The sequence below is a fragment of the Carettochelys insculpta genome, chromosome 4 (genome assembly GCF_033958435.1).
Source record: "Carettochelys insculpta isolate YL-2023 chromosome 4, ASM3395843v1, whole genome shotgun sequence".
NCBI lineage: Eukaryota > Metazoa > Chordata > Testudines > Carettochelyidae > Carettochelys > Carettochelys insculpta.
Window position 1 is genome coordinate 40907041 of NC_134140.1, and position 27187 is coordinate 40934227.

General features: G+C 43.6%; 1 long non-coding RNA gene across 1 annotated transcript in view; it reads left to right on the top strand.

Annotated features, from left to right (window-relative positions):
• Nucleotides 1–3643: 3643 nt before the first annotated feature.
• The window catches only part of LOC142012009 (uncharacterized), a 72459-nt gene continuing 48915 nt past the window's right edge, over nucleotides 3644–27187 (top strand). Inside the window, exons 1-2 of the long non-coding RNA XR_012645244.1 lie at nucleotides 3644–3726; nucleotides 14107–14199. This is a non-coding gene — a long non-coding RNA (uncharacterized LOC142012009). The remainder of the gene's footprint in view (nucleotides 3727–14106; nucleotides 14200–27187) is intronic.

Consider the following 27187-nt stretch of genomic DNA (forward strand, 5'->3'; position numbering starts at 1 on the left):
GTTTCCGGGGCTTCCTGGGCCTTTAAAAGTGTCCAGACACAGAGAACATGAAGCTTTGATAGCGCTGGCCAGGCCATCTCCCAGTTCCAGCAGGCCAGTTCTATGAAGGACTCCTCCTTCCAAAAAAAGGGCCCTCGGAACATCTACACACACTTTTTTCTGAAATAATCTTTCAGAAAAAGGGGCTCTTCCTGCGGGAGTTGAAGAGTGACACCAGAAAAAGTGCTGCATTCCTTGGACTTCGCACTGAAAGAACACATTTTGGCCATTTCTGCATCGGCCACTTTCCTCAAAAGTGGCATGCTAATACACGGCCCGAAATATGCTAATGAGGTGTATATGCAAATTCCCCACATCTCATTAGCATAACGTCATGTGATTTGGAGTCTGGAAAACCATTCTTCTGGACTCCAAAATGCCATTTAGAAGTGTGGCCCCAGGGGGTCTTCTGGAAGGAAGTCCTTCTTTCAGAAGTCCCTTCTTCCCAAAAATTTTCAGGAAGAAGGGGCCTCCGGAAGAAGGACTTTCTTCCAGAAGCTCCCCCAGGACTGTGCTGCTACAAGGCATTTTGGAGTCTGGAAGAATGGTCTTCCAGACTCCAAATCACATGACATTATGCTAATGAGGGGCGGGGAATTTGCATCCGTGCCTCATTAGCATATTTTGGGCCGTGTATTACCATGACACTTTCGAAGAAAGTGGCCTTTGTGTGTAGACAATCTGGGTGTGTCTACACTTGCACTCCTCTTTCGAAAGAGGTATGCAAGTGAGGTAAACTGAAAATGCAAATGAGGTATAATTTTGCATATTTGACACATCATTTGCATATTCTAATGTCAAAAGAGCTTCTTTTAAAAGAAGAAAGCCAGTGTAGATGCTGCTCTTTCAAAAGTAAACCCCATTTTCGAAATAAACCTTCTTCCCATAAAGGGAAGGCTCTACACTGGCTTTCTTCTTTCGAAAGGAGTTCTTTTGAAATTAGAATATGCAAATGATGTATCAAATATGCAAAGATATGACTCATTTGCATTTTCGATTTACCTGATTTGCATACCTCTTTTGAAAGAGGAATACAACTGTAGATGCACCCTCTGTGTTTTTTGTTTTGTTTTGTTTTTGTTTTTTGTTTCTTTTTTCAGAAAAGGCACAGCTTTGTCAAAAGAAGCCTCTGATATAGATGTGGCCTGGCTGAAACTTGAGCCCCCATGACTGTGAGCTAATTTAGTTTTTCTAAGGGGTAATATACCTCACCTATGCTCATTTTTACTCTTTCCCTTTTGGATATATTTAAATACTATTCTGAGGAGGAACTATCCCATATTATTGCTCAAAGAAGAAAAAGTTTTACATAAACATATTGAATTGTCAGGAGAATATGCCACAATTAATCACACAGTGTAACTTTCCTGTGGCAATGGTTGTCCCTTTATGTAACTTGTTTTTGAGTTCACCAATTAACAGCAGTAGTATTCAGATATGGTGTTTTGGTCAGAGGTTAAAAACGTAAAATAATTCAGTGGATCTTTGAGCTGTTTCTAAAGCACTTGTTCTTAGCTTATTGTAGCCTTGAGGTTGAGTCACACAGAGCACATCCAGCAAGCATTTTCAAATCCTTTTATCTTTTTGAGTTTATTTCATGAATAAAAAAACCAACAGATGTCACAGGTTTCTATTTTTTCATATCCCCCTCGATATTGTATTCCCCTTACTGACAAAACATCTAAAAATGTAAAAGTGCATTGTACTGGTAAACAGGAACCATCATTAAAATTTTGAATTCCACCCAATAAACTGTAGTCCATATGCAGGATGGCGTTTATATGGCTCTAGGATGTAACTGTACCTTTTCACACTTCTCATTTTACATTCTGCATCGTGTCAGGGGAGCTATCACTTAAAGTGGTTCTCACTTTATAAATTATTCTTTAAAGCCCAAATAGAATTTATTCCATAAAACTATCTTGATCACATGAAATTTATCTCTTTTTATTCCTCACTGTACACTTCAGACCAAGTAATATCTGTCATATTCCCCTGGTTGTAGACTCTGAACCAAAGAGTCATACTGATTAATGAGCTGGGAGACCCTAGACTTCCAATAAAATAATAATTTAAATTTTGGATTCTTCAGGTCTTCAATGCCCAGTGTGGAATATTTAGAGATAATTTTTCCTGATAATCCATTTGATATTTCCATTTCTCTGTTTATGTTCCTATTGCAAAGCTATCTCAGCAGTAATAGAGGACATTTGTGAAAATCTGATAACAGTTTTAAGACCTTTCAGTTTTATGATACTTAATTTTTCTTATTGGAAATGATGAAAGGTAGAGTTGACAAATGGTTCACACTAGAGTTTTCAGCTGTTGACAAGGCACAAGGTGTTATGCTTATAGCATGATCCTTCAACCAAAAGTACATCAAGCATTATGATTATTTAATAATATTTGTTTTAGACCCCAAGCATTATGAAGTATCAGTTTATCGATGAGCTAGTTGACTCTCAGATTTTCTATTTTGTGAGAATTTTGACATTTTGACATTCATTTTAATTCCAAATCAGAATAAAATTAATGTTTTTGGAGTTTCCTGCTAAAAGGGAATTCTAAACAAAAATGAAAAAAAATGTTTTGGAAAATGTTCAAAATTTTCTTTCATAATTAAATTTATTTTATGACACATCAGTACTACTGCACAGTACTTACAAGTCTAATAGCTTAATATAACAGTTAAAGTATTCTATTAATTTTATATTTGCTTCATGGTTTAGTTCATTTTTTAAAATCAAAATCACATCTGTCACTTAATACTGTTCGGGAAAACACATTAACCACTTTCTTGGTTTTTTGTGAAATTATTTTTTCTAGGAAACAGAGAACAGTGACAACTGATGTACTCACTACTGATCATCTGTTCTTGTTCAAAGTGTCATACTATCAAATTGTTTCATTACTACAACACAAAAATTTTGCAAATGTTCCACAGAAAAAAATTCCAAAATGAAATATATTTTTAAAAAAAAGAAAAAAAAATAATAGTGTATTTTTTCACAATTTTGCATACAGTTATATTCAAGGGACTGCTAAACAACCCCCACATTACCAAACCACAATAGTCATGTGATAATATGAGATTTACTAAACAAACACCTCATGATACTCAGAACTGATTGTTCTATAACCATTATCCAGTAAATAATCAATGCTGGGATGGAAATTAATACTAAAAGTGAGGTCTTAAACCTTTGCTCAAAATGTAATTGGGACTGAGACCCAATTGGCTCAGCTTCTGATAATTTTATATTAACCCAATTTTGGGGTGCATGCTGATAGTTGATTTGTCCACTGTGAAAACTTCAAATGTCTTTTTAAAATGGCTACTGAACATGTTCTGTGACTGCAAGCTCTCAGATTCTGCATGTTCATGGTCCCTATAGTGAAGTTGCCCCTAGAGAGACAAAGAATGCCTCAAGCTTAAAAAAAAAACAAAAAACCACATATGATTCCCCAGCTGCTTCTGTCCCATATTTGAACTACTGAATGCTGTAATGTGAGAAGGTGAGTTACGATTACAGCTGTTCTACTGCAGCAAATACAAACGTGTGCATGTTCTTTTTAAAATCTCAACCTTGCAACTTCTTTATTTCTTTTAATCTTCACACTTCTATTCACCTCATCTGAGACTGTAGCAGAAGCAGAAACACAAAAGTATCATGAAAAGGTTATTTGGTGAGTACTTCAACAGGATCAAAAGCAAGAGGCAGTGGAAATCTCACAGAGAAATCTGTGGTGTCGTATTTGTTTGTTTTTCTTTCAAGCCCAGTGCAGTTCATAGGTTTAGTTTTAGAAAAAGGTAAGAACAAGCAACTTAATTTTTGATATTACTTAAACCAAACCAAACATCTCAAAGTTTTAAGGTTTGTCTATCACTGATAAATGTCTATACAGTTCTGATATTTTATAAATCCCAAGTACTTTTTATTAACTGTCTGCAAGGTTACACTTCTATGTTTTGTCTTCACTACAAGAGAAGTCAAATCAGTGCATCTGCTTGTCTACTCTGTACAGTAGAGAATATAATACATTGATACTACAGTACAATATCTATTTGTCAATCTGCAGAATAATATTTTTGTACATCACGGGAGGTTTCCAGAAGGTTTGACAGAAAGATGAACTGACTCTGAAACTCCTGAAAATTGCCATATGGTTAGAATTCAATGGAATTGTTAAAATGTACTTCATTTCTTGGCCCTCTCTACTCCTTTAACACCATAAGGAGGAAGTCGCTCACTCTGTGTGTATGTGCATTAAGTATTAAGCAAAGTCCTCAAAATAAAAGTGCCATAAGGACCATTTGTATTACATTAATGCTTCAAAATGTCTTTGTCTGAAAAACCATACTGTGTTGTTAAAGACCACCCACGCTGACTTGGATTTCAGAGTTGGTTTTGCACATCAGATTTTCCTTTGTAAATCAAAAATAAATTCAACAGCCTTCATATCCTGCCAAAAATGCACATTAATCACCCTGCTGCTGTGTTAAGAGTTTCCTTCAAAATAAGACAACCTTAAAACTGACTCGAGTTTGTTTACTGACAAATAGCTGTTAAAACGAGGAAATCTAGCTATATATGGTACTTGTAAATGACTAGGTATAGAATCTTTGCCTTTGGCTAACAATTTGTCATTGACCACTCATGCAAGAATGAACCTTCATGATTTTGCTGCTGACTGTAAAAGTCACAATAAGGGCCTGGTGCAAAACCCATTGAAATCAGTGGAAGCAGGGCCATTGACAGGGAGAGGCAAATGGGGCATTCCCCAGTCCAAGAAATTTAAAACAGCCCAGGATTCACAACTGCTACTGTTGCTGCTGCTGCTATGGAGGCCAGAGCCTCTGCTCCTTTCAATTTCTACTGCAGCTCGAAATGCCCAAAGCACCTCCCCTTCCAGGAGCACAGAACTTCCCCACCTTCATCTTGCTAAAGGAGTTGGCGACTCTGTCAGTCCCCCTGAATGGAAGATTTTCCACTGCCTTCAATGGTCTTTGCATAAGAACGCAAGAATGGCTATACTGGGTCAGAGCTAAGGTACATCTAGCCCATTTTTCTGTCTTCCAACAGTAGCCAATGTCAGATGCCCCAAAGGGAGTGATTAGAACAGGCAATCATGGAGTGATCCCTACCTGTCATCCATTTCCAGCCTCTGACAAACCATTCCTACCCATTCTGGCGAAGGAGGGACCTATCCTCCATGAATTTATCTAGTTCTTTTTTGAACCCTACTAAGTCCTGGTCTTCACAATCTCTCTGGCACAGAGTTCCAGAGGTCTATAGTGTGCTGCATAAAGAAAAACTTCCTTTTGTTAGTTTTAAACCTGCTACCCCTTAATCTCCTTTCATGGCCCTTGGTCTTATATTAAGGGAACAAATAAATATTTTTTCCTTATTCACCTTTTTTCCATAGATGCCATGATTTTATAGATCTCTGTCAATCCCCCACTTAGTATCCTGTTTTCTAAACTAAATCGTCCCTGTCTTTTTAATTTTTCTTCATATGGCACCTGTTCCAAACCCCTTATCATTTTGTTGCCCTTATCTGAACTTTTTACAGTGATGATATATCTTTTTTGAGATGAGGTAATCCCATCTGTACACAGTATTCAAGATGTGGGTGAGCCATGGATTGATATAGAGGTAATAAGATATTCTCGGTCTTCGTCTCTATCCCTTTTTTTTCTTTTTCATTCCTACCCTAACCCTGAGCTTTTGTCCCTGTGTTCTCACATGCATGGTTGTTCCAATTCTGACAAGTTCTTGCACACCAAAAGATAAAAGATGCTTGAAGTTGTATGATGGATGTACTTGCAATGGTGGTTAGCAGGGATTAACAGTCCTAGGACTCGCTTACTGTTTGTCTCTTTATCCTAAAGTTCATGCTGTGAGGTTTTTGCTGGGCATCGTCAAGGCCCAGGAAGAGATTCCACCCACCCACCTCAAATATCCTGAGAGGTGTGAGGTTTTTAATCTCCTTTCACATTCCTTTTTCATCTCTTTGGAGATGGGACATTGGACTGGGAATGCCAGGGCACCGAGCATTCTCTCTCTCAAGTGCTTGGCTGGTTGGTTCTTGGTCACATAATCAGATTCTAATTGATTGCCATACAAGGGGTTAGGAAGGAATTTTCTCCCAGGTGAGAGTGGTAGTGACCTTAGTGAGGGTTCACCTTCCTTTGCATTGTGCTGGTGCAGGCCATTTGCGAGGATTATCTGGATATATAACTCACTTCATCATTTTCCAAACATGCTGTGGGGTACTTTAGTCCTTCCTGTTCCGTCTGTGACACATAACAATTTTGTCTTTGCTCAGTGATAACACTTTGGTCTACTATCAGTGGGCTGATCCAGTGTGCAGGTGCTGGACAGTGTTAGTGCCCTGCAATATACAGACTAGAGGATCTGGTGTGTCCTTAAGAATTTTTGATGCAGGCTGCACAAGAAAAGGGAGATGTTTTTGCATTCACAGCACTGTAAAAGCTTGTCAAATAACATCATGACGTTTGTTGGCCTTAGTGAAGTAAACTAAAGCAGCTACTTGATATGAGTTCACATGGACAAATGTTATAGCCTTACAAAGGAAAAGTAATTAGCTGAGTAGGTGGCCTAATATAATGTAAATTAGCATGGCTGAATTGAAATGAATTGGTTTGTGGTGATTTATACCTGCTAACACCTAAGAAAATATTTTCAAATGATTGGTGACCATTTCTGTATTCTTTAAAAAAACCCAAGCAATGTCTGTATGAGCCCAGGGCAGGCAATTTAAAGAGTTCTCATATTTAGGAAAATGAGGATGGAAACAGATTCCATTCACATACGCATTTATATTATGATAATTATCCATTATTTGTATTGCTTTTATGTCTGGTGGCTAGTTTATAGTAGGCACAGTACAAACCCAAAGTCTAAGATGGATTTTGCCTCAAAGAACTTAAAACCCTCTGAAAACTCTGCAGCAAGGCAGTTTACTGCAACAGTGTTGTGATGTCCTTTAGCAATTCCTGGACAATAAAAATCTTGATATAAGGAGGACCTCTAACACTATGAAACACAGGAGAAGTAACTAAAAAGTTTCTTGGTCAGTCTGTGTATTTTTCTCATGTCATATAAGTGAATATGTCATTTTTTTCTAGCCTTAGTACTAGAAATATACATCTAAAAGGTTAAAGTGGTTGCAGTCTAATGTTAATTCCACTTCCAGAAACATCAATTTGTACAGTCTGAACGTCTCTTGTCCGGCACCCTTGATATCTGGCCAATGCCAGACAAAAGAATTTGCCAGATGATGGGAATTCAATATTTTCTAGCGCGTTACCAATCCTTCTACTGATCACTGAGCTCTTAGAAAGACATTTAAGAGTAAATGACATCTAACTAACAGAACACTGAGAGCCAAGACTGGTGGCTGGAACAAACTTTATGGTACTACTGGAGACTTGGACATATGCATGATAAGTGGTCATCTGGCTCACTAAAATCATGCTGGATTACAGAGTTTGCCAGATGAGAGAGTTCTGAATTAGAGAGGTTCAATCTGTGCTACACTTAGAAAGAAGAGCTATTTGCCTAGTGTGGCGTACAACAGAAAAACAGCATGGATTATAGTGTGTCAACAGTGTAATGCTATTGCAAAGAAACCAGACATCATTCTGGTACGTTTTATCAGAAATATTGTCAATAAAACACAGGAAATAATTCTACCAATTTACCTGGCACTGGTAAGTAAAACTACAATTGTTTCATGAATATTTTCAGTAGCAGTCATGGACAGGTGACAACATGGATAAAAACTTATGACAGCCATGACCTGTCCCTGACTTGTACTGAAAAGATGTCAGGATGACAGCAGAGTATGAAACTTCAGATGGGGTTTTCCATTTTAAAATTTATAAAAAATCCTGACAAATTACATGCAGAAAGACCACATTAGGAGAAAAAAGTCACACAGTCAGGTACCTAAATGTTAAGAAATGCTTAAATTAAAAATGCCCATGTAATCTAGCTCTTCAAGGTGACATTTGACTACAGTCATCATTCAACCTTTTTTCTCTTCCTGCTTCCCCTGCCTGACTTACCACAGAAGCTGCAGATGTATAGTGAATGAAGAAGGGGATGACATGAAGAGAGACAGGAAGTTTTTGGTTTAAGGCAGTTGAATGCTACTGTAACTCACACAACTACTGGGTGTGGTTCATGCTCCCATGTAGAGGTACTTAGACCACTCACAGAGAGAATGAGTCTTCTCTACAGCCTTAAGAGTTGGGTGACTTTTAGCTCATGCTCTAGATGCTCATGCTCCTGAAGTCCCAGGTTCAGGTCTGCCTTTTGGTTTTACTCCACCATAAAGAAAGGATATTTCCCCTTCTGCCACAGTTCACATGTGATTCATAACCTTGACGATTGTAGCCTTAATCGATGTCTAAATTCCCCATGTGCAAAATGGAGTAATACCACCTCACCACAAAGGATGTAGTAAAGATAAATTCATCATTGTTGCAAAGTGCTAAGATATTGTGATGACAACTTCATACAAATTATTCATGAGGAAAGTAATAATTTTGTATTTGTATTTGTATTTGGATCATATGTCATAAATAATGCTTGGGGCCATATATTGAATACTGAGAATAAAAAAGAAATTCTAGTTGCCCATTCAGTCAGCAACATTCATCCTGGGAAATGAACAAGGTTGGCATCTGTGAGAAGCAGATAGGACTAAGGGGATTTTGTATTTCCCAGGGTCCTTTCAAAAAGGAGCACCGTCTGGACGAGCCACGTGGCAGCAAAAAGCAGCAATTTCGAAGAGCCATGGCCAGTGGCATGCTAATGAGGCACTTGAATATGCATTTCAGCACCTCATTAGTAATCTTCAAAATGGCCATTTGCATGGCCATTTGGAAGATTTGGGCTAGTGTAGACACAGCCCTTATGTGCCTAATTTTCCACCAGAGGACATGTGTAAAATTATCTACATCCTGATGCCAACCCAAAAGTAAGCAGCTTGGAACCTTCATCCACACCTAAGTTCTAGCATGACTCTCAAACTAGGCGTTCTTCTGCCTGTCTTAGTATGCTTTAATCATACTTAACATGCACAAAAAACAGCTGGAAATGAGTATGCTGCGAATGTTTAGAATGTGTATGTGTAAACAGAATATCCAGTGGTTAGGCATCTCACCAAGGATATAGGATACTTGAGTTCAAGTCCCTGCTACAAATGAGACAGATCAAGGATTTAAAAACAAATTATATGCCCCCTGTTAGTGCCCTCTCCATCAGCTATAATTGGGTGGGTCTCTTTGGCTTGTCACAGGAAAGGGTTGACTTGGCTCAGGGGTCTAACTCCCCAAGAAGGTTCCTAGCTGAGAATCTTGAGGGACAATATGAGCTTTATAGCCCATTGATCTGAGCCTTAAGTCTTGTCCCTTTCTTTTGCATTTTACTGCTCATGAATACAGACAGCTCTCTGTTCAATTTGCTGTCTCCTGGGAACTTCTTCATTAGATGCCACACTATGCCCATTTGCAAGGGGAGCATGGAACGGCCTCAGAGCTGTGAACTCCACACTGTGCCAAGGCCCCTGGAATTTAAAGGCTATTTTTCAATCTAGCCTTCTGTCTCTCTACTGCATTCCCCATCTGGAAACTGGGGCTAGTAATGCTAATCTATCTGACAAGGGTGTAGGGAAGATAAATGCACTATAAAGATGTTCAGGTATATCACCCCATTGCTACAGTAAATAGCTAAATTACACAGCGTCTTAAATAAAAAGCTACTTTTTGTGCAATGTGTTATAAGACCTTAAGATATATCCCTGCGTATGAGTCAGAACATTGTTTTTTTCTCTTAGATGAAACACATAAAACACATTGTAACTTTCCATGAAATCACAAGTAAAATATGCTAGTGAGGATGAATTATATTATAAACAACGTGCTCCAAGAATGTAAAGACGAGAAAGAGAGAGAGAGAACAATTATGTATATATAAATAAAATGCATTTGTTCTTTACAAGAAAATGATGATGAAGAAGATATTGTTATGAAGATAAAAATCCAGGAGCACTTGATTATTTCTATGTAAAAAATTAGGAAAATTATAGTGTGATCAACCTTAAAAATCAATATTACCCTGAGAAGTAGTAATTAGTAATCTTTAAGATAGAAAGCATTTTAATTAAGTTTCACTGGCCCATAGAAGTATTATTTTGATTTTTAACTTATTTTCTTTAGACATAAATATATATATATATATATATATATATTAATGTTTACCCTGTCAGGACACTGTTTTAACCTTTCTTTTCTTTCTCTTTGACATGGGCATCATTCATTCCCTCCCTCCCTCCCTTCCTCTCTCTCTGTTCTTCTTTCACATCTGCCTTGAGGAGGCTTAATTTCTTCAGTACAAGGTGTTTTCTCCTAAGCCCCCATTTAGCTGGGTGCCAAAGAACATAGCTTGCATTATGAAGGGTTGTATGCAGATTTATTCCTTATAATCATTTAACATGTTTTCTCTAACCCATAATTAGATATGCTAATCATATTTGGAGCTGAGAAGGGCTTACTTTAATTCATTTTATTCAGCCCTAGAGGCTTCTAAACTTCCTGTAATTTCTTCAACTCCCAGAGTAGAAGGGTTCTTTACCTTCCTGATCTCTTATCCCTGAAAAGGGCTGTTTCAAATTTATTACTTCACCTCATTAATTAGTTAATTAATATATCTGCTTCCATCACGAGACATATAATGGGCTTCTGTGATTTTAATTATATTTTGTTGCATATATTTTTTCATTCCTGGGAGACAAAAGTTCCTATTTAAGAAATGAATCTTCATCATCCCAAGAAGGATACCCCTCAGCTTTAACTGATTATGACATACTGTCAACATGTCAACTTCCAATAATATTCAATCCATATAGGTCTGGGCTTTTATATGGTAAATCTACTGTATGTTGTAGGCAATTTATCTGTTAGATCAAGAACTCCCCCTAAACAGTACGAGCTAGGATTACCAAATTCTGTATACAGTTTCCTCTTATCCTAAATAAGAGCAACATAATGATTTAGTTGTAACAGGAAGATGGGATGTGCCTGGAATGGGATTGATTCTCCTAAAAAGAGACAAGTGGCCAAGCTACACAAAGCTCTTCTTCAGGCTGGGGAAGTGTACTAAGAGCATCACAACTAAATACAATATTGAACAGATAGCATAGCAGCAGTGCTGTGGTCCTCTCAGTCCCAGGGCATATAGACCCCTATTCCTTCTCTTCTTTAAAAGAAACCTGCACACTTTCAAAAGATGAGCCTGGGATCTTAAATGTATAACTTTGCTTGACATTAAAAAGTATGGTCCCAACAAAGACACTGTCTTTATCACTTATTATTAAAATCTGTAATCCATTACCCCTCTTTTTCTCTGATGACTGCATGAGTGTTAACCGGCCACTTCACCTTTAATGGTTGGTCTCTTAGGCTACGTCTACACGTGCAGCCAACATCGAAATAGCTTATTTCGATGTTGCGACATCGAAATAGTCTATTTCGATGAATAACGTCTACACGTCCTCCAGGGCCGGCAACGTCGATGTTCAACATCGACGCTGCTCAGCCCAACATCGAAATAGGCACAGCGAGGGAACGTCTACACGTCAAAGTAGCACACATCGAAATAGGGATGCCAGGCACAGCTGCAGACAGGGTCACAGGGTGGACTCAACAGCAAGCCGCTCCCTTAAAGGGCCCCTCCCAGACACAGTTGCACTAAACAACACAAGATCCACAGAGCTGACAACTGGTTGCAGACCCTGTGCCTGCAGCATAGATCCCCAGCTGCCGCAGAAGCAGCCAGAAGCCCTGGGCTAAGGGCTGCTGCCCACGGTGACCATAGAGCCCCGCAGGGGCTGGAGAGAAAGCATCTCTCAACCCCCCAGCTGATGGCCGCCATGGAGCACCCAGCAATTTCGACGTTGCGGGACGCGGATCGTCTACACGGTCCCTACTTCGACGTTGAACGTTGAAGTAGGGCGCTATTCCTATCTCCTCATGAGGTTAGCGACTTCGACGTCTCGCCGCCTAACGTCGAAGTTGGTGCCGTTACTTCGAAGTAGCGTGCACATGTAGACGCAGCTTTAGTGTACTAATGAATTAAGATAAACTTTGGGTTTGATCTGAGATACTCTTAGTACCTTTCCCAGCCCCAAAAAACAGTTCTCTGCATCTTTTAAGCTTGGCTGTCTCACCAACAGAAGTTGCTCCAAGTTGCACAGATACAGCTGTGCCTCACTAGCATGTCTGGTGAAGATGTGCTATGCCAATAGCATAGCGCTCTCCCATCAATAGAATTATTCCACTTCAATGAGAGTCATAACCTATATTAGTGAGAGAATATCTCCCACCAACATTGTGAGGTGTGGTGCTCACTTTAAGTGTATGTAACTGACATCACTCAAGGGGGAAGATGGCTTCAGTTAGCAACTTTAGACTTATGCAAGTAATGTAGGTGATCCCACAGAAAAGCGTATACAATTTTGATTCAAGTGGTCTGAATCTGGGACATATCTTTTATAAAGAGAGTTGATCCCTCTTGTATTTTCCTAAAAAGTGGTGTTATTTGTTGACTGCAGATCTAGTGGAAGAGCATGTAAGGAGAGCCTTAAACTATTTTATATCAGAAGACTGTCACCAACTTCATAGCCTGGAAAAGGCCAAGAATGTTTACTAATATGCTGATCCAGTCAGGAGAAATGTTGGTCTGCTATAATGGCTAATAAATCATTTTACCTTTACACTAAGTATTAAGTTGCAGTGTTGAAGGAGAAAAATTCTTATAATTCTGCCTAGTACTTTGCCTGCTACTCCCTCTCTTAGAATTTTATGAACATTTTCTTATTGTTGGAATGTTATGAATGTGAAGGGAGCTTGACAGACTTTCCAAAGCCACTGAAGATAATGGAAGGACTTCCACCATATTCAGTGGGGTACTGACATGGGCTATGGCGTCACTACTACTGCTTAGCACTTGTACTCCAGGTAGAGCATAGGTCACCTACAAGTCTCCTCTACTTCACTCTGCCTCAAGACAAAACTTCCAGATGACTCCAGGAGTACCCCAGTTATAGTCCTTCAATCTCAGTATCTCACTGCATTGTCTGAGGTCTTCCTCTTTTCTGTGTTCCTTGTAGGTTCCATTTGAGAGCTGGATGGATTATGCTGGATAATGGTTTTCTGAGAGTGTGGACTAGACATCCCCACTTCTCTTGATTTGAACATCAATTGGTTCTTGTTCTGCTATGTTCCAAAGCTCCTCATTTGTGACAGTCTTGCCATTTGATATGAAGGATGTACCTCAGGCATCTGTTTATAAATGTCTCTAGCTTTTGTTTTGAAGACATTTGAAGACATTTTAGTACACCAATTATTGCATCCATACAAGAGCACACTCTTCACATTTGTGTTGAAGATCTACAATTTGTCTTCACAGATACTATTTGTGAACTCCATGTGTAATAGAGAGTCTTGAATGCAGGGGTTGCTTTCTCTGTCCCAGAATAGATATCCTTATTTGTTCCTCCATCTCTGTCCATAATACTTCCCAAGTAGGTGACTACATAGCTATTGTGCTTCAATACATTTAAAAAAAGAATTAAAACAGTCCTATTGTCCCAGGTCAGAACTATGTTATGTTTGCAACTAACAGATTAATAAATTACAGAGACAGATGGAATAATTGTAATAATACGGTCTGACCTCATCTATAACAGAGGAGATAGGACTTCCCTAAGTTAGTTCCTGTTAAAACTCAAGCTTATCTTTCAGAAAAAATAATCCAGTCCTGACTTACATTCAATCACAATAGACAAGTGGTTAGATATTTAACATAAATGATTTCAAACAAAAGCATAAAAGAAGAGCCATGTGAAGAAGATGTGGGGGTTTTGGGATGTTTTGTATGTTATTGTTTTAATTAAAATGAAAATCTTTGTAATGTTTTATAGTTTGTATGTTTTTATAAATAAAAGTTTTTGTATATTTTATATGGTGGGAAGAAAAAGTAGAAGAAGATGTGGAAATACAAGAGGATGGAGTGGAGAGGAAATGGGGATGACAGAATGCTGGATGAGAGGAACAAGAAAGGAAAGGTACTGGCATTTGGAGGATTAAGGCTAACAACAATATGTTGTCATCGCTGGTACTACTGGTGTGCAAACCCTTGTAGAAATGAGCCCCAGAGGCTAAACTGGACGAGGGCTGGACAATTATAAAACACGTGAAGCACTGTATGGCAACCTCCTTGTTCTGCATACAAAGTAAATTCTGTGCAGAATCACTGTGAATTGGAGACTAGAAAACATCCCAGTTGAAAGAAAAATGCCTTATTTCTCCAATTCCTCTGCAGATAACTTTGATTTTATTCCACTAACCTTCAGTGTCTTTGCCATGAAATTTTTATTAATATGGTTTGCATATGAATTAACATTGCAGTGAAAAGCAACCAAGATGTAGTTAAGCAGTTTTTCACCTGTTCTTCATCACTGCAGTGGTCATCCCTAAGTTGGTGTTACGAATAACATGGAGCCTGTAATTCTATTTCATAAATGTGAAATGTATTAGTATGCTTCTCACTGTACCACCAATGACAATAAACTCATACTAAATAATAAATACTTTATATACTTTCCAGTTCAGGCCACAAATATAATTTAAATAAAATATTACTTGTATGTGTTAGTGTTAGAACAGTGATGTGGTAATTGTGTGGGGAATTTATTTATTTATTTATGTATTTACTTATGCTTTTAATGTGATATACGCAGCACCAAAATCCTGCTTTGAAGTACTTCTACTTAACATTCATTTTTGTGGTGAGAAAGGAGGAATAGATTTCTCCCACAGGCATTACTTTCCGGTGTATAAGTTGTCTTCTGGTGTATAGGTTACAGTTAAAACTGCGAGCCATGGTCTAAAGTAACCTGAGAAACACGTAGCTCAAAAACTCTTCTGTCACATATTAAATAGAGAAGGCTTTTATTAATTTTCTTGATGAGTATCTGATGAACCCTTTTTTCCCATTCTTCAACTTCTGATTAACTGGATCAACAATTAAAGACCGTGTTAAAGTAAACCAACAAATGTGTTTTATTTAAGGTGAGCTAATTTTGGAGGGAGTATCTATCTCACTTATCTTAATGAACTGTTTTGTCTCACTACTAAAGTTGGGCAAAACTTGTTGCAAGTATAGTTTATTTGCTAAAAAATGCAATTTTAGGACAACAGCTATTCTTCGTGAATTTTACACAGTCTTAATCCAGAATACCCTGTAGCCCAGTACTCAAGCTGTATCTCAGGAGACCCATGCTCAAAGATACACCTCAGATCAGGCAGGCTGAGGACTGAGACAAAGGCCCCCATTCCCTTTCCCCAGAGGTGAGTGGCCTATCCATATGAGCCTGTGTGTCAGCAGGTAGCTGCTGCTGACGTCCCATCCTTAGCTTTATGAAGAGTGTTTTCAGAGTTCTTTTCTTTTTAATTAAAAGGAAGGTAAAAATACTTGAAAACGTATGACATGAAACCTTTTTTTTTAAAAAAATGTTTTTAATTTAACTGAGGAAAAATATTTCTAGTTGATCTAAATTTTGTTGTTGTTGTTCTGCCTACTAATCACAGATTGATTATTCACACTCATTAGCTGTGTCTACATGTGAGTGCCGCCTTGAAAGGGTGAAAATCGAAGTTTGGTGGTCGAAATAGTGGCCGTCAAAAGGGAGCACCCGCCGCCATTTTTCAGATCGGCACTTCAATCCTCTCTTTCGAAGTGCCACTGAGTTCTTTCAAAAGAGAGCGTCCACACGGCTCCAAGCCCTCTTTCGAAAGAAGTGAGGCAGGAAACACCGCGGATGGGGTCCCACGGTTGACAAGCCCTTCTGGGGCTGCAGCCAGCTGCCTCCTTTAAAGGGCCCCTCCCTCCCCCTTCCCCTTCGCACAAGCCAAGTGCTACCCAGCCTTTCCCAGCCCGGCAGAGCCCACTCGTGCCCACCATGGAGGCCCAGTGACACCTCCTGCAGGAGGACACCCTCATCACTGATGCCCTGCTGGCAGTACTGTGCACCATCGGGTGGCTGGGCGGTCCCCCCGCCCGGGGCCATGGGGCTCCCCACTCGGGGCACCACCAGGTGCCCCCCCCGGGTGCCCTGACACCTCTGGACCCACCCCAGCAGCACCAACTGGTGGGAGCATGTGGTGCTAGGGGAGTGGGGCGAGGAAAGGTGGCTGTGGAACTTTCGCATGTTGAGGCAGACCTTCAAGGAGATCTGCCACTGGCTCGCCCCTGCACTCTGGCACAAGGACACCTGAATGTGGCCAGCCCTCACCCTGGAGAAATGGGTCGCAAATGACATCTGGAAGCTGGCCACCCTGGACTCCTACCGCTCCGTGGGACAGCAGTTCGGGGTGGGCAAGGCCACCTTCAGGGCCATACTTATAGAGGTAAGGTGGGGCCAGGTGGGTGGGTGGGGGTGTGGCAAGGGGAAACCTCCGCTGAAAGGGGCCAGATGGGGCAGGGACTGGATGGGAGGTGGGCAGGGGGCTGGATGAGACAGGGGCTGGTTGGGAGGATGGCAGAATGGGCCGAAGGCAGGGGGAGACCTCTGCCACACCGGCACTAGATCATGTGTCCCCCTTCCCCGCCTTCAGGTCATCAGGGCCATCAACGCGATGCTGCTCCATAGGGTCATCCACCTGGGGGATCTGGACAACACTGTAGCCAGCTTCCAGGACCTGGGCTTTCTGAACTGCATCGCCACTTTGGATGGCATGCACATCCCCATCCACTCCCCACCACACAGTGCCAGCCAGTACATCAACTGAAAGGGCTACCATTCAGTGGTGCTCCAGGCCCTGGTGGACGCAAGGGGCCGGTTCACCAACCTCTATGTGGGCTGGTCCAGCCACACCCAAAATGTCTGGGTCTTCTGGAACTCCAGCCTCTGCCGGTGCATGGGGGCTGGCACCTTCGTCCCCCCAGCAGGAGATCCCCATGGCAGAGGACGTCACCATGCTGGTCTGCATGATGCCAGATGTGGCGTACCTCCCACAGCCATGGCTCATGAGGCCGTACACGGGACACCTCGACCGCACCCGGGAGGCATTCAATGAGCACCTCAACCATGCCCGCAACGTGGTGGAGCAGACCTTTGGGTGACTAAAAGGGCAGTGGAGGTGCCTCCTTATGAGGCTGGAGGTTGGGGTCTTCAACATGCCCCAGGTGGTGGGTGCCTGTTGCATCCTCCACAACATCGTGGAGGGCAAGGGGGACATGTATGTCCCCGTTGGGGGGGCCTCCGGCCAGCACCATCTATAGGCTGCCGGGCACCGCCCCCATCTGCCAGGACCACTGGGATGGCCACCACATCTGGGAGGCCCTCAGGCAGGCCTTTGCTGATGGCCACCTCTGACCTGCATGCACACCTACATCCCACACACATCCGCCACCCACCATCCCCGCCACCCCTGCCAGCACTGCACCCGCACATCCACCACCTACCATCCCCCTGAGGAGCATAGCACAGAGTGGTGAACAATAAATAAAGTTTTATCTAACTATTTTTGTTGGTAACTATGTACGGGGAGAAACTAACTTGGAGGGGGGCAGGGGGAACCAAACGTGGAGGGGGAGAGGCACTCATTCTGGGGCACGGGTGGTGGGCTGCTATCCCTGTCGGCCCCTGGAGCCCCTGCCTCCCTGGGTGTGGGCTCCCTGGCAGGAAGGAGCAGGTGTGGGTAGCACCGGCAGGTATTGCCGGCAAGTGGGCCTGGTGGGGGCAGAGGGTGCGAGCTCAGTGGGGTTTGGGGAGCAGGACCAGCGGGGGCAAGGGGGTGGGACCATCCGGGGGGAGCTGCCGGAGGGGCCAGAAGGTGGGCAACAGTGGCTGTATGGTCCTGGATGGCGTGGCCAATGCCCTCCAAGGTGGACAGCAGCCTACCCCAGGCTGCCCTCCTCTACTTCATGTAGGCCTGGGCAAGCCACAGGTATTGCTCAGCCACCTCTGCCTGGTGCTGGCTGGCTGGGTCCTCCTTGGCCCAGCAGGGGGCCCTCCAGCCACACCCCAGACAGCGCGCTGCCTGGGGTGGCGTCCAGACACCTCCGAGGGCTGCAGGTGAGCTCTCTGGGATGAGGGACGGCACAGGGTTCTTCCAGCCCATGGATGGTGCGGCTGTGTGGAAAGGAGGAGAGCATGTCAGTAATGTGCCCCGGATGGAGGGGACCAGGCTGTGGCCCACCCACCTGAGCCCCCCCTATGGGGTCCCCACCCTCCCAAAGGACACTGACCCCCCCCAAGGGGTACCGACCTGCCCCCCACGGGCTAAGTCTCCCAGCCTGGGTGTGCATCCAGGGGTCTCTCCTGCAGGTGGCCCTTCCCAGCCTGTGGTGTGCGGGCCTCAGGCGCTGTCCGGCACCGACCAGCCACCACCCCGTGTGGCTTGTGACCCTGTCCACTGAGGGCAGGTGCTGGGTGTCGCTGGTGCACCACTGTGGGGTGCCGCATCCCATGTAGGAGGTGGCCTGTGTGTGTCCCGGGACCACTGGTCCCATGTGCAGGCGACTAGACATTGCATTTCCCCCATTCTGTGGAGTAGGCATACGCCCCTCCTTTTACATACTGGAGGGTCCCCCAGTGATGTCCGGGGATGTCCAGCTCCTGGTCATCCAGCTGAAGGAGCAGAAGAGGATTACGATGGTGAGGTCTCCATCCTCACTTGACCACTCCATGGTCCCCTCTTCCTCCCGGGTCCCTGCTCTGGGCTGCTCCTCCTCTTCTGACTGCAGCTCCTCGCCAGAGATGTCAAGAGACGCCGGGTGTGGGGAGCCCTTCTGGAGCCCCAGGATGCCCTAAAGCTCCCTGTAGAAGGGGCACATCTCTGGAGCTGCCCCGGAGCGTCCAGCCTGGTCCCTGGCCCAGGCATAGCCCTGGCGCAGCTCCTTGACTTTGGAGCATACCTGGTCTGTGGTACACTCCGGGTGGCCCCTGGCCTGGAGGCCCTGTGCCAGGAGGCCAACAGCAGCAGCATTGCACTGCTTGACCCCCATGTGGTGCAGGACCTCCTCATCCTTCCACAGGCGGAGGAGGTCCTGCAGGTCCAGTTTCATCCAGGAGGGGACCCGTTTTTTTTTCTCCCCCTGGGATCTCTGAGAGTCCTGCAGGGGCTCGGCCGGGGGGGCGGGGCTGTGGGGCTCGCCAGGAGGGGGCTAGCTGCTTGCCATGCTGTGGCACTGGAGTGTGCAGATGGAGCACGTGGGGAGGCTGCTCCTAGCACACTCTCAACCTCCTGCCACAGGTTTCCTGTGTGTGTGTGGCTTTAAGGCAGCTGAACGCAGGGACCATAGAGCCCCACTGCTGTCGGCTGGAGTGGCACCGCACTCCAGCTAACTGACACTATAGTGGACCTGTATTTCGAAAGAGGGGACTGTGGAGCATGTACTCTTTCAATTTAGTGTTTCAAAAGGGAGCGATCTTCCTGATACGGGATTGGGGTTTGGATTTCCAAGTCTGTGCCCTGTTCTTATGATTTTCTTTCAAAAGACGGGTTTACACATGTGGACGCTCCTCCCGCTCTTTCAGGAAAGGGCCACTTCTTTCGAATTTTTGTGCATGTGTAGACACAGCAATTATGAATTTTCAAAAACTTATAATAAAGGTTTTATTTAAAGGAATTCATTATAATCTATTAACACCTAACTAACTTCTCTCCAAGTATCACTCAGAGGTCTCATTCACTAGATTTTAATACATCATGTATCTTCAGATTCCAACACAGCTTCCCACAAAAGCAGGATTAATATAGACATCTTTGTCTGCACTACTTTTGCACAATACATCCCAGGTTGAAGTACTGTATCTATGCTTGTTTTGGATAGCCAGGAACTCTTAGTGCAAGGCCTCCCTTGAGGATGCCACTTCAGGCTAAAGGAAATTCACAATGAATGTTCGTTTAATGTTCTTTCTCAGTTCATTAATATGCTTGTGAGCTAAGTTTATGAACATCTTTGATAAACATTTGGATTTGTTGTGCATGAACTGCTGATGAATAGTCATTAAACTGTCCTTAAACTTATTCATTATGAATGCTTATTAATTTCTCATGAATTATTGTAAAATTCAAACTTGCTCTGGGAATCAACTATAAACATAGAACAGTCTTTCATCGTATAGCTATATTTTACTATTATAGTAAAAAATATAGACTATCGTGTGATTGAGGTGCAGATGATGTACTTTCCACTGGTAGTAATGTCATCAGATTTAAACTATACTACAAGAAAACTATACAGGGCTAGATACAGCAGGGGACTTTGAGCATGGCATCCCCTAGTTCTAAGGCAACCTGCCTAGTGGACTTCTCAGCCACGAAGTTAGCCAATACAATGTATGAAACATTTAGCAACATAATACTGGGATTTACAGAAGACAGCAAGTTGAAAGAAAGCTGACTAAACAAGACAATAAGGAATGTTAAGGAGTCGGGGGGCAACTAAAAGTAAGCTAGTTGTCTAAGGCCATGTCAACATTACCGTACATCACAATCTTCCAGGGTTCAATTTTCCGTTTTTGGTAGGGATGTGTGAAATTAGCCTCTTGAGGTAGGCAGTCAACCCCTGTACTCCTCGCTATGTAAGAGAAGTCAATGGGAGAAACTCTCCCATTGATGTCCCTCAGCGAAGATGGCCAGGTAAGTCAATTTCAGATAAGTTGATTCGAGCTATGAAATTGCCCTAGCTAACATGGTGTATCTGAATTTTTTTATTTTTCTAGTGTAGGCCACACCTTACTCCAAGCTAAAAGGAAGTGTCTTCCCCCTTCACAGTGGTGAACTGTGCTGCTTTATGTAGTAAAGATGAAAGAGTTGTTGCCCTAAATCTGCAGAATCCTCTTCTTCTTTGACTTGCTAAATTAGATCTTGTCAAGAAGGACTAAATAAAATATCCATGACATGTATTCTTTTTTGATGAATGCCCAGTCAGTGGAGAAAGAGGACGAAGCATTCCAGTAAAGCAGAAGGATGAAGAATCACATCTTGAAAAATGGCAAGGGAAAGACAGGGACAGAAAGTTGTGAGGGATGGGGATTGAAAGAGGACTGGAGGTGGCTGGAGTGGACTGGAAATGGGATATGCAGCTGAGAAGCTGGGGATTGACATGAGGTTCTGAAAGACTGAGACAAATACCAGCTGAATGGGTCAGAGAGAGAAGAGTTTATACTCACTAGAAACATGCTCCTTGGAGCCTGGAACCTGCTTATAGCACGCAAGATACAGAATCTCATTTTTCCTCTGGGCACAACCAATGTGCATGAAACCCAGAATATAAAATAACATGCTTCATCTCCCACATAAAACAGTGCAACCTACTACTGATAAAATTGATCCAATAGCCCAGGGGTCTGCAACCAAAATACTGAGAAAAGCCATTTTTTGCAAATTCAGTTACAAAATCAATACTTCAAGAGCCTCTTGCATGTGAGTACGGGTCAATCCTTAATAAATAACATCAAACTGTACTTTTAGGCACCCATTTTAATAGCAGTGCACACACAGTGAATTATACCAGTTAGAAAGTTTGTTATTTTCAATCGTGGATTGGAGCACAAATGAGAATAAGGAAAACGCTGCACCTGGGGATAGGCACTTAAGGAGGAAGGAGCAATGTTCACATCAACCCTCCATGCCTGCCCCCCGATTCCCAGGCTCTACCCCCATTGGTCCACAAACCTACCCACCCCCATCTCCAGGCTTTACGCACCTCAGCCCCCAAATCTGCACCCCTATGCTCAAGCTTTGCCTCCCTATCACATAAATCCACCTCCCATTCCCGGGCTTAACCGATCTCTGACCCAAACCTGCCCCCGCCCATCCCCAGGATTAACCCACCTCAGCAGATGAGCTCCTCCAGCTGCACACACTGCCACTGCTTCTCTGTGGCCACTGCCTCCCTCCCACCTGCTGCTCCCCTGCCTCTTCTTTCTCTGCCGGACTATATGACTCCAGCCGTAGGGAAGGTCACTGGGGGCTGTGGGCAAAGGTCTCCCTTAGGGCCTTTCAGATCTGCAGCCCATCCTTATGGGGTTGACCGATGGGGACTGCACCAGACTGCTCATAACCTTGGCTGGTGTCTACCACCCTCCACCTCAGGAAGAAGGCCTCCCTTTTTCCCCTTTTTCCAATATTGTGGAACACATAATACATGGCCAGAACTTTGGGGACTGTGTGCTTCCCCACATCCACACAGGTGAGGAGGCACGTAAAGGTGCACTCATCCCGCATCTGTGCCCCGTTGTGTTAGGCATCAAATAGTTCTTGGCTTGGGTCCAGACATCCAGTGTAGGACTTCATAAGCCAAGGCAAGAGGGGACAGGCAACATCTCCCACAATGCACAGCAGCGGCATGTGCACACCCTGACTGCCAGCTCCTGATGGGGGAAAAAGGTGTTCACCTCCATTCTAGGCCACAGTTGTGGAATGCCCAGACATTGTGTGCCCAGCCTGACTACCTGACATACATGTTGAGGAACTCTCCACAGTGGTCAACCAGGGCATGCAGCATGGTGGAGAAATAATCTTTTTGGTTTATATACTTAGCCACACTGTGGTCCAGGACACATATGGGGATGTGAGCCCTGTTGATAGCCTTGAAGCAGTTGCAGATCCCCAGGGTGGCAAATCCAACTACAGCATTCATAGAATCATAGAAGAGTAGGACTGGAAGGGACCTCGAGAGGCCATCGAGTCCAGCCCCTTGCCCTCATGGCAGGACCAAGCACTTTCTAGACCATCCCTGAAGGCCATCTATCTAACCTCTTCTTAAATAGCTCCAGTGATGGAGATTCTACCACCTCCCCTGGCAATTCATTCCAGTGTTTGATCACCCTGACAGTTAGGAACTTTTTCCTAATGTACAACCTGAACCTCCCCTGCTGCAATTTAAGTCCATTGCCTCTTGTTCTGTCCTCAGAGGCAACGAAGAACAAGTTCCCTCCCTCTGCCTTATGACACCCTTTTAGATACCTGAAAACTGCTATCATGTCCCCCCTCAATCTTCTCTTTTCCAAACTAAACAAGCCCAATTCTTTCAGCCTTTCTTTATAGGTCATGTTCTCTAGACCTTTGATCATTCTCGTTCCTCTCCTCTGGACCCTCTCCACTCTCTCCACATCCTTCCTGAACTGCAGTGCCCAGAACTGGACACAATACTCCAGCTGAGGCCTAATCAGCGCAGAGTAGAGTGGGAGAGTGACTTCTCGTGTCTTGTTCACAACACACCTGTTAATGCATCCTAGAATCATGTTTGCTTTTTTTTCAACAGCATCACACTGTTGACTCATATTTAGCTTGTGGTCCACTATAACCCCTAGATCCCTTTCTGTTGTACTCATTCCTACGCAGTCCTTTCCCATTCTGTATGTGTGACACTGATTGTTCCTTCCTAAGTGGAGCACTTTGCATTTGTCCTTATTAAACCTTATCCTGTTTACCTCAGCCCATTTCTCCTATTTATCCAGATCTTTTTGAATTATGATCCTATCCTCCAAAGAAGATGCAACCCCTCCCAGCTTGGTATCATCTGCAAACTTAATAAGTGTACTTTCTATGTCATTATCTAAATCGTTAGTGAAGATATTGAACAGAACCGGTCCTAAAACAGACCCCTGTGGAACCCCACTAGTTATACTTTTCCAGCCGGATTGAAAACCATTTATAACTACTCTCTGGGTACAGTTATCCAGCCAGTTGTTCACCCACCTTATAGTAGTCCCATCTAAGTTGTATTTGTGTAGTTTATTGATAAGTATATTATGTGAGACCGTGTCAAATGCTTTACTGAAGTCTAGATATACCACATCTACCGCTTCTCCCTTATCCACAAGGCTCGTTATTCTATCAAAGAAAACTATTAGATTGGTTTAACATGATGTGTTTTTAACAAAACCATGCTGGCTGGTCCCTAGCACCTTACCACCTTCCAAATGCTTGCAGATGATTTCTTTAATTACCTGCTCCATTATCTTTCCTGGCACAGAAGTTAAGCTGACTGGCCTGTAGTTTCCCGGGTTATTCTTGTTCCCCTTTTTATAAATGGGTACTATATTTACCCTTTTCCAGTCTTCTGGAATCTCTCCCATCTCCCACGATTTTCCAGAAATGATTGCTAAAGGCTCAGATACTTCTTCTATCAGCTCCTTGAGGATTCTAGGATGCATTTCGTCAGGCCCTGGTGATTTGCAGACATATAATTTTTCTAAGTAAATTTTAATTCATTCTTTTCTTATTTCAACTTCTAAACCTACCCCTTTTTCACTAGCATTCTCTATGTCAGGCATTCCCTCAGATTTCTCAGCGAAGACCAAAACAAAGAAATCATTAAATATCTCTGCCATTTCCAAATTCCCTGTTACTGTTTCTCCCTCCCCACTGACCAATGGCCCTACCCTCTCCTTGGTCTTCCTCTTGTTACCAATGTATTTGTAAAAAGCCTTCTTGTTTCCCTTTATGCTTGTAGCTAGTTTGAGCTCATGTTGTGCCTTAACCTTTCTAATCTTGCTCCTGCATGCTCATGTTGTTTGCCTATATTCATCCTTTGTAATTTGTCCTAGTTTCCATTTCTTATATGATTCCTTTTTTATTTTGAGATCATACAAGATCTCCTGGTTAAGCCAAGACAGTCTTTTGCCATGTTTTCTATCTTTCCCACTCAGCGGGATAGCTTGCTTTTGGGCCCTTAATAATGTCCATTTGAAAAACTGCCAACTCTCCTCAGCCATTTTTCCCCTCAGTTTAGCTTCCCATGGGACCTTACCTACCAGCTGTCTGAGTTTACCAAAATCTGCCTTCCTGAAATCCATTATCTCTATTGTACTGTTTTCCCTTCTACCCTTCCTTAGAATTGTGAACTCTATGATTTCATGATCACTTTCACCCAAGCATCCTTCCACTTTCAAATTCTCAATAATTTCCTCCCTATTTGTTAAAATTAAATCTAGAACAGCTTCCCCTCTGGTAGCTTTTTCAACCTTTTGGAATAAAAAGTTGTCTGCAATGCAACCCAAGAATTTATTGGACAGTCTGTCCCCTGCTGTATTAGTTTCCCAACATATACCTGGATAGTTGAAGTCCTCCATCACCACCAAATTCTGGGCCCTGGATGATTTTGTTAGCTGTTTAAAGAAAGCCTCATCCACCTCTTCCACCTGGCTAGGGGGCCTGTAGTAGACTCCTAGTAGGACCTCATCCTTGTTTTTTACTCCTCTGTGTCTAACCCAGAGACTTTCAACCTGTCCATCTCCTAAGTCCATCTCCACCTCTGTCCAAGTGTGTACATTTTTAATATACAAGGCAACACCTCCTCCCTTCTTTCCCTGTCTGTCCTTCCTAAGCAGGCTGTACCCTTCAATACCAACATTCCAATCATGTGTATTATCCCACCAAGTTTCTGTGATGCCAACAATATCATAGTTGTATTCATTTATCAGTACTTCCAATTCTTCTTGTTTATTTCCCATACTTCTTGCATTTGTATATAGGCATCTCAGACATTGATTTGGTTTTGCCCTGGCCCTCTTTTTACTCTCCCAGTGTAGCCCATACTCCCTCCCATTTCAAGTTCATCTCCCAGGTATCCACGCTCTCCACTTACCTGCAGGCTTTGCTCCCCTGCCCCTGTCGAACCTAGTTTAAAGCCCTCCTCACTAGGTTAGCCAGCCTGTGTCCGAATATGGTCTTCCCCCTCCTCCAAAGGTGAACGCCATCTCTGACTAGCAGTCCTTCCTGGAAAAGGATCACGTGGTCAAAGAAACCAAAGCCTTCCTGGCGACACCATCTACGCAACCAAGCATTCACCTCTAGGATACACCTATCTCTGCGTGGGCCCCTACCTCTGACAGGCAGGATTGAAGAGAATACTACCTGCGCCCCAAACTCCCTGACCTGTACCCCCAGAGCCCTGAAGTCACTCTTGACCTGCTCAGCATCACACCTCACAGTATCATTAGTGCCCATATGGATGAGAAGCATGGGATAGCAGTCAGAGGGCCGGATAATCCTCAACAATCCCGTCGTAACGTCTCAGACACGGGCCCCCGGCAGGCAGCACACCTCCCGAGATGAAATGTCCGGGCGACAGATGGGCGCCTCCATCCGCCTGAGAAGAGAGTCTCCAACCATCACTACTCTACATTTCCTTCTTGCAGGGATGGCAGTAGACTTCCCAGCCTTGGGGGTACGAGGCTTCTCCTCTTCTGTATGGGGTAATTCTTGGTCTCCGGTATCGAGTACAGCATAACGGTTTTTCAATACAATGGTGGGAGGGTTCTGAGCAGGGGTGGGACACTGCCTGCTGCGAGAAGTAACCAGCTGCCAGTGTCCACCCTGGTCCACCTCCTCCAGTGGTTTATCAGCCATCCTGTGCACTGGGACAGTTACCTCCTCAGTCCCCACCTGAGTAGTATCCAGGAACTGCTCATGGACTCGGATCCTTCTCAACCTGGCCACCTCCTCCTGTAGCTCCCCCATCTGCCGCCTGAGAGATTCCACCAGCAGGCACCTTTCACACTGAATATTCCCCTCAGCCTGGGTATCAGTAAGTGGGAACGACAAGCCACAGTCCTTGCAGAACCACACCAGGATCTGGGTAGAAACATCTATGGTCAGGCAGTCTGTCTGGCTACAGGCACAAGTGGAGGAGACAGCAGTAGTTCTGGCACAGGTGTTGCGGGTCTTCCTAACCATTATAGTCCTCTCTGTCACACTCCCTCCCAAACTCCCCTGTCTGCAGCTTCCTGTTAGTTTTGCTCCCCTGGTCGCTCCTGCCTCTGGCTTTTAAGCCTGCTGGCCTCTCTCAGGCCCTCCCCCTAAGAGTCACACAGGAGAAGGCTGATCAAGGGAGCAAAAGGTCAGGCAGGCAGTCCCAACTGCCACTGAAACTGAAACTCCCCCCACCTGGAATCAAAATGGCAGTTCAATTGCCAGCAGTTAAAGCACACGCTCCCTCACCCAGAGATCAGCACTCTCACCAGGTAGCTTCTTCAGCGGCAGGCTCACTTGCTGTCTTCCCTCTTAAACTCCCCCGTCTGCAGCTCCCTG